Consider the following 8374-nt stretch of genomic DNA (forward strand, 5'->3'; position numbering starts at 1 on the left):
TAGTCAACACCTGACCTACCATCCTTCCTCCATGTCTGAAATTCCACCACTGGGAGTTCCTTACTTTGGCTTAGAGCATTGTCCCATGTTAAAAAGCAAATATACCTAGAAAAAGGTAAAATATTAAACAGTATCAGTCACTGACATTTCAATGTGAATGAGTATCTCTCAAGCTATTGTCAGCTGCCAAAGGAAGGGGAGGGTCTGTGAAAAGGGTATAAGGACATTAAATATCTTCAAAGGATGGCACAGAAGATCCAAATTTGGACAACTGGCTTCACAAATGTGCCTCAGATTGACTCTATGGAGACAGCCTCCTATGAAAAATAAGACAGTGTGGACAAGATGACCTTCGCAGTCCCTTCCAAGTGTAAAGCTATGACCTTATGATCCTGTAATGAAGAAAGTCAAATAATACACCCCATTTATACTTTAGTTGGGAAGGTAGTACCCCAACTTTGGGTATGCTCCATACACAAGCAATCTCTGAGCTCATTTAGGGAAAAATCTACCACACAATGGAGAGGGATACTTTCCACAAGAACAGTAAAGCTACAAGATATGAAAACAGAACCTTCAAAAGCATAACTGACATTGATTATTTTTTCCTTGAATAAAGAAAACAATGAGATGTCTCACTCAGAAACTGTCACAGTAAGCTGATTATCACATGAGTCAAAACTCACATGAAGGAGCATAATTCAGATGCAAAACTGATTTGGGGAAACAAAGCAACCCACTCTCAGAAACATTGTTCTCCCTAAGATAGGGAAAGACTAATGATTTACTTTGTTAGAGCATAAAGCCTGCTTCAAGTGTCCTTGAATATTAGACTCAAAGGTATTTCTGTACATTGATCTTTCCTCCAAAGGTGAGGAAGTAAACTACTTAGAGCCGCATCGATTTTCTAAGAAGTGCTCAGGTCAAATGAGCCCAGGGACTTATATGGAAGGATGTTAAAGGGGATGGACTGTGATAACTACTCTTAAAATGGGGCATTAATGTCAGAGACCTTTTAGCCTGAAGGCATATATTACCTCGCAAGCATCGTCTAACTTACCCTCACATCACCCTTAGGGGATAATTTGGGCCTTCTATGCAATACATCTCTCAGTTCTGTAGTCTTCAGGATAGTTTACAGATTCACAGTCCCCAAATGGCACGGGACCAAGGGGATGGTCCAGCAAAATGTAAGCTTCTTGAGGATAAGCATTTTTTGAGGACAGGATTTCTGTGTTTGTAATCCCGGTACCTATGACAATGCCTGCCATGTAGTAGGTGCTTAATAAATACATACCAGTTGATTACAATGGAAAGAATACTGGTTTTGGAGTCAGAAGGTCTGGGTTCTAATCACAGCTTTGTCATTTATACCTATGTCATACTGGGAAGGTCACTAACCCCTATGGGCTCAGTTCCTTCATCTATAAAATATAGGGGTTAGACTAGAAATAAATTCAGGGTTTCTTAAACTGTGGAGTTGAGACCCACAGCTTGGGAAGTGCTGAAGGGGTCCACTGTGGGAAAAGTTTAAGAAGCCCCAGACTAGAAGCTCTCTGAGGTTCTTGCCTGTGCTGTTCGGTGGTAGTGAAACCTGGAATTTCTGCCGCCCGCTCAATTCCACTGGCAACAGGCCCTTCAAATATTGATCTAAGTGCCTTTAAGGCAGGTGGCTGACTGGACAGAGCTGCCTGGAATCTGTAAGGCAGCTTCAAGGCAGTTCAAATCCAGCCTGAGACATTTACTAGCTGTGTGACCCTGGGCAAGTCACTTAAATAGCAGCCTGCCTCAATTTCCTCAACTATAAAATGAGGATCATAATAGCATTTATTTCACAGGGTTGTTGAGAACTTCAAATGTAATATTATTTGGTTTGGGGGGGTTGCTTTTTTTGGAGGGGGGAAGGTAGGGAAATTGGGGTTAAGTGACTTGCCCAGGGTCACACGGCTAGTTTTTTGTGTTAAGTGTCTGAGGTCGGATTTGAACTCAGGTCCTCTTGACTCCAGGGCTGGTGCTCTATTCATTACATCACCTAGTCACCCCTGCAATATTATTTGTAAAGTATTTAGCACAGTGCCTGGCACTTAATAGATGCTTGTTCTCTACCCTTCCCCCTCTGTGGAGTTCACTATGCTTGGCACCCTAGAAACAAATACAGAACCCTAAATAATCCTTGCCTTCAGCAGCTTGCTTTGAGATGGAGGCTGTTGCAGATTGCAAAAGCACAGGGAAGAATAATTAGAGCTGTTAAGATTTTGAAAAGCTGAACTCCCCAGGGAGATTTTGGTTGTCAAACATGAGGCCTTTACTCAGATTCATGGTTAGGCAGAACTCTTCATACACTCATACCTTGTTAGAGCTGAAAGGAACTTAAGAAGTCACATAGTCAGGGCATCACAAAATCACAGGTGTAGAGATGGGAAACACCTTCCAGAGCAGCTGGGCCACCCTCCTCATCTGACAGAGGAGGCTTCAACTTTGGTGACTTGCCCAGGGTGACTTGCACAGCTAGCTCATGGTAGTGGGAACACAAAGCAGGGTCCCCTGCTCTCTGGTTCTATGTTCTTTCTATTCTTCCCACATTCTACAGGAAGACTTCCCCCAAACTCTTAATTTGTGTGCCTTCCCTCTGTGAATTATTTCTGACTTATCCTACATATTGCCTGTTTGTATATATTTGTTCATTTGCTGTCTCTCCCCACCCCCTACAGTATAAGCTCCTTGAAGGCAGGATTATCATTTGCTTCTTTCTGCTACCCCAGGGCTTAGCTCAATGCCTGGAGCTCAATGCTTAATAAATGTTTATTGATTGTTTCTACTCCCCTCAGCTGTTGCACAATGTGGACACAAGGTTTACCTCTTACCTTTTTTCTAGATGCCTTGTATATATTTATATATGTACATGCTCTTAGAATGATAGAATGTAAGCTCCTTGAGGGCAGGAACTATTTTTTTTTTTGTCTTTGTATTCCCAATGCCTAGCACAGTGCCTGGCACATAGATATTTATATATTTATAGATAACCATAAGAATTGAGGGTTTAGTGATATAGGGAAATGCCAACATATAGTGTCTGTATTAAGGATGGCTTTTTTTTTTAACTAAGTCTCAAAAACTCCACAAACCTAGCAATTCAGAAAGGAAGGGAAGAAGGAAGGAAGGAAGGAAGGAAGGAAGGAAGGAAGGAAGGAAGGGAGGGAGGGAGGAAGGAAGGGAGGAAAGAGGGAGGGAGGGAAGGAGGGAGGAAGAGAGGAAGGAAGGGAGGAAGGAAGGAATGGAGGAAGGAAGGGAAGGAGGAAGGAAGGAAGGAAACAAGCATTTCTTAAGTGTCTACTATATGCCAAGCACTATGATAAGCATTTTACAAATGTTAACTCATTTGCTGCTCACAATAAGCCTGGGAGGTAGGTGCTATTATTATTCCATTTTATAGTTGAGGAAATTGAGGAAGATAGGGTTTAAGTGACTTGTCCAGGGTCATACAGCTAGTGTCCAAGGCTGCATTTGAACTTAGGTCTTCCTGACCCTGGGTCCACTGCTATATCTGCTGAGACATCTAGTTGGCAAAACATTGTGTAACCATAAAGCACTATATAAATGTTATTTGTTACTATTAATGCTAGATATATCAAATTATTATTAATAGGCCCACCAGTCTTTCTATCAGCGATACAAAGAATACAATAATCTGACCAGTGTCTCATCTCTGTCTCTTTCTTGTCTGTCTTGTCTGAAACACTGAAGAAAAATGAAATGCTTTTTCTCTTCCTCCTTTCTACTGTCCAATTTTGGGATTAGGAATAGGAATAACCTTTAGGTTAGATATAGCCAATTCTTATAAATCAGGGAGGCTGGACTTTGTATCACTGCTCAAGGAAACCAAAAATGTATTAAATGTTAGCAGGTATCTTGAGCTGATGGAATCTGGGTCATGACATCATATCTGCAAACTGGAGGAAACTGGACCAGGTAATTTCTAGCTGAGAGATGAGAGGCAATGGATAAAAGTCCTGACCTTAAAGGCAGGAAGAGTTGGTATCCCCTCAGTCTTAATTTATTTGTTGCGAGGATCAAATGAATAGTATTTGTAAAGTACTTGGCCACAGTGCTTGGCCCATAGCAGGCACTTAATAAATGCTTGTTCCTCTCCCACTGACTCTGTAAAATCAAGAAAATCATAGTTACCTGCTTTGCGGGGTTAAGGGTCAGATGAGATAGAGCATATGAAGTGTTTTGCAAACCACAAAGTGTTATGTGAATATCGGCTTTTGTTATCTGTGAGGCCCTTACCAGCTCTGACTTGCAGTAGTTGAATGTCATGCGGCACTCAGTCTGTGGGCATTAAGGAAAGGGCCTGGGCGTGGGGGCGGGGAGGGGGCAGGATCCCTCACCGTAAAACCATGAAAAGACTCTAAAAACAAGCATCGTCAAAGTCCCTGGTATTTCTCTTAATGATTTGCATCTATTTCTCCCCAGATTGATAGGGCAACACTTGCTGGCCCAGAAGCTATGACGAAGCTGGCCAGGATTCAGTCCAGCTTTCTCATTTGCCATTATTATAATGGCCAGAGAAACTTCCTTCGGCTAATAAAGCAATTTATCTCCCCAGAAGAAACTGAAAACGCATCAAACATTCCCCATTCCCTAGGAGGTTTAGACGGATCCTGGCATTTCTTAATGGCCATATGTTGATTGTTCAGGATTGAGAGACATTCTGTTTTATATGCAAAAAGGTTGCAGGAAATATGGTCGATCTGTTTATTGCCTATTAAAACCTCAGTAAAGTCTTTCCCTCCTCACAATGGTGAACTCATAAAACAAGTTGCTTTGGAGTTAGTAGTAGGAATAAAGCAGTAAGCAAGGTCAAGATTCTCTTTGTTGAGTGGGGATGATGTGATGAAGAGGGCACGTGTATACAGAGAATGGCAGGGAAGGAAAAGAAAAAAAAAATCAACAAAATTCAGTTTCATCCACTAGATGGCATCTCTCAATAACGAATCAGAAGGAGAATTTAATCATTTCAAAAACCAAGCCATTTCCCTCCCCTGTCTTCTCTATTATAACACTCTCCCATCATGTTTACTTTAAAGCCAGACATCTCAAAAAACAGAAAAATAAAGAAGATAATTTTAGCTAAAAATACACCATCTGCCTGTGAAAAATCGAGCTCGATTCTGTCACATCCACAACCGAACCAGGTTAATAACCGGCCTTGGAGCAGATGGTTTCTTTTTATAAATATGCGGATCTCCCCACAGTGGCTTCGTCTTCAGCTGCTTCCTCAAACTGCTGGCAACACTTTACCTCGTTTCCTAGGTGATGAGTGTGTCTTACACTCAGCACAGGCATTATGCAGCTGGAGCGGATTTCTGAAGTTGCCATCTCTTGCCTGCCACTGATTCCAATCCCAACAAGGGAGACCAGGGTGGGAAGGCAGCTCTGAACCTCGCCACAACAACAGATGTAGGCTAATGCGTTGTCTTACAAAGTGCCCTTTTTGTTCCAGTGATCAAATTTGCTGAGGACTTCTCCTAACCTCTTTTGATTCTCTCCTTGACTAGGCCAAGTAGAGAATAGAGGATCAACCTCCAGGCCGGGAGCTGGGAAAATAGAAGGATCTTGTAAAGTAAATACTTATAGGATGAGTTCTGGACCAGTTGGTGGACTGGACTTACTGTTCAGGTCAGTTCTGAGGCAGGGATGCAGTCTCATCAGGCCAATCTTTTCATAAAACTAGACTTAAAGTAAAGTTTCCTCCTTTTTTCTACCCATTGGGCCAATCTTCTTGGTACTACTAGCTTTCAAACCCATGAAATAGGGGAGACTTCCATAGTAAGAGGGGCATGGCCAAGGAGGAAGGCAAGCCAAGAACTGTGCTCTCCAAAGTTGAAGTCAGGATGGCAGAATTAAAGCTAGGTTGAGGACAACTGTTGGGTCTCAGGCCCAGCTTTAATACTGCTCTTCTAAAACATGAAGCATCAGGGTGGTTGCTGATTGAGATGACCAACTCCCTTTGCCTAGCTAATAGCACTCAGGCCCAAATCTACTTTATCAGAAATGGAATGAACCAAGATTCATAAAGACTTAAAAAAGACTATCTTTTTTCATTATAGGGAGCCAGAAAGCAGTCTTCTCTGTTAACAATAATGAGAGGAGTGCTGAAATTTAGAATGAGCTGGGATTGGCATGGTCATCATACAAAAAGTGTGTGTGTGTGTGTGTGTGTGTGATTTTAGCAAATATATTAGGGAAAAGACAAGGATCAAGTAAAAAGTAAGAACACTCCTACAGGTGGATGGGAGAGAATGCAGAGCTGGTGAACTTTTATTTTGATTTTATTTTCCCCACCAAAGACAAATCATCTTTGGAATACAAAGGGTAGAAATGGCCAACAAGGAAATAAGGAGAAAGTTGAGGTGCTAAATTTGCCTCACCTGGCCCAAATAAATTACATTCTAGGTGACTAAAAGGGATGGAGAATTTGATTGACAAGCACTGGAGAAGGGCAAAAGTCCCAATATTCCAAAAAAGAAAATGGAGTCTTTAGCTCTTTCAGTGAACTTGAGTTCATTTCTGGACAAATTCTAGAATGTAGGAATACAGAAACAGCTAGTAGACAGCTAGAAAAGGATGCAATAATCACAAAGAAGGGTCAATACAGCTTCATCAAGAAAAGGCCATGCTAGACTGTTTATTTCCTTTTTTTGACACACAGATAAGGGTAGGAAGGAGAAGGGAACAAGTATTTATCAAGCATCTACAATGTGCTAAGCTTTTTACAAATATATTTTTAAATTTTAAACATATTTTTATTTTAAATATTTCTCAATTACATGTAAAATTTTAATAATTTTCCAAAATTTTGCATTCTAAATTCTTTCCCACTTTTCCATTTCAACCCTTGCTTGAAAAGTCAAACAATTTGATATTGACTATACATGTGAAGTCATGCAAAGATTATTTCGATATTATATTTCCAAAGACAAAAACAAAAAAATAGAAAAGTAAAAAAAATAGTGTGCTTCAATCTGCATTTAGAGCTCATCAATCCTCTCCCTAGAGGTGGATAACACTGTTTGTGGGTACTCTGGAATCATCTTGATCATAGTGGCTAAGGCTTTCATAGATGATCATCCTTATAAAATTGCTGTTACTACATACAATGTTCTCCTGGTTCTGCTCACTTCACTTTGCCTAAGTTAAATGAGCTCTTTACAAATATTCTCTTATTTGATATTCATGACAGCCCTGGAGAGTAGGTGTTATTATGATCCCCATGTTATGGCAGAGTAAAACTGACTACTTGCTGGGGAGTCACACAGCTAGTGTAACAGGCTGGATTTGAACTTGTCTTCTTGACTACAGGCCCAGCATTCTATCCACTATGTCACCTGAGGGAATGTTGTAGATACATTTTACCTAGATTTTAGCAAAACATTTGATAAAGTCATTCATGTTACTCCTTCGGAAAAGATGTATATCAGTGATTTCATACTCAGAATCCTGTGGACTACATATTGACTTAGAAAACCTCAAATTAACATTATCTATGTTGTTTTGTATTTTTATTTTAAATATATTTATTATATATTATACATAAATTTAGACATAGATACAAAATATATATAATATTTAATATTATTTATTAAACATTTCTCATTTACATTTTCACCTGCTTGCTTGAGTTTGACACCTCCGTGTACATGGCAATACAATTAGGTGAATCCAGAACTGGTTGAATAACAAGATCGCAGACGACATTATTGGTTCTCTGTCAATGAGAACAGACTTGGGTACAAAGTGTGCTAGCTTTGCGGCCAAAAGATCCAACTTCAGATCCTGGCTCTCTCACTTCCCATTTCTTTGACCTTGATCAAATCATTTAACCTGAGTTTGAGACAACATTATGAGGTTGGACATGACCCATTTGGGCCCTACGATCAATCCTAAGAAGTTGGAAGAAGGTTGCCATGGAGTACAGCTTGGTCCTGCACTAAACATTTTTTTCAAGTGATTCCTATAAAGATCTGAATGGCAAGCACCAAATTTTCAGAAGACCTAAAGTTAGAGACGATGGCTAAGACCAACATGATAATCTGAATATGAAAATACCTAATTAGGTTTAATCTAATAAGATGAAATAAAACATTAATGCAGGGGGCAACTAGGTGGCACAGTGAATAGAGCACCGGCCCTAGAGTCAGAAGGACCCGAGTTTAAATCCAGTCTCAGATACTTAATATTAACTAGCTGTGTGACCTTGGGCATGACAGTCACTTAACATCAATTGCCCTGCCTTCCCCCCTCCAAAAAGCAAAAAAAAAAAATCATTAATGCAACGTTTTACACTTTGTTTTGAAAAAAATCAATTCCA

The sequence above is a fragment of the Petaurus breviceps genome, unplaced genomic scaffold (assembly GCF_028583685.1).
Source record: "Petaurus breviceps papuanus isolate PSGF00001 unplaced genomic scaffold, PetGlider_PUasm1.0 171, whole genome shotgun sequence".
Lineage (NCBI taxonomy): Eukaryota > Metazoa > Chordata > Mammalia > Diprotodontia > Petauridae > Petaurus > Petaurus breviceps.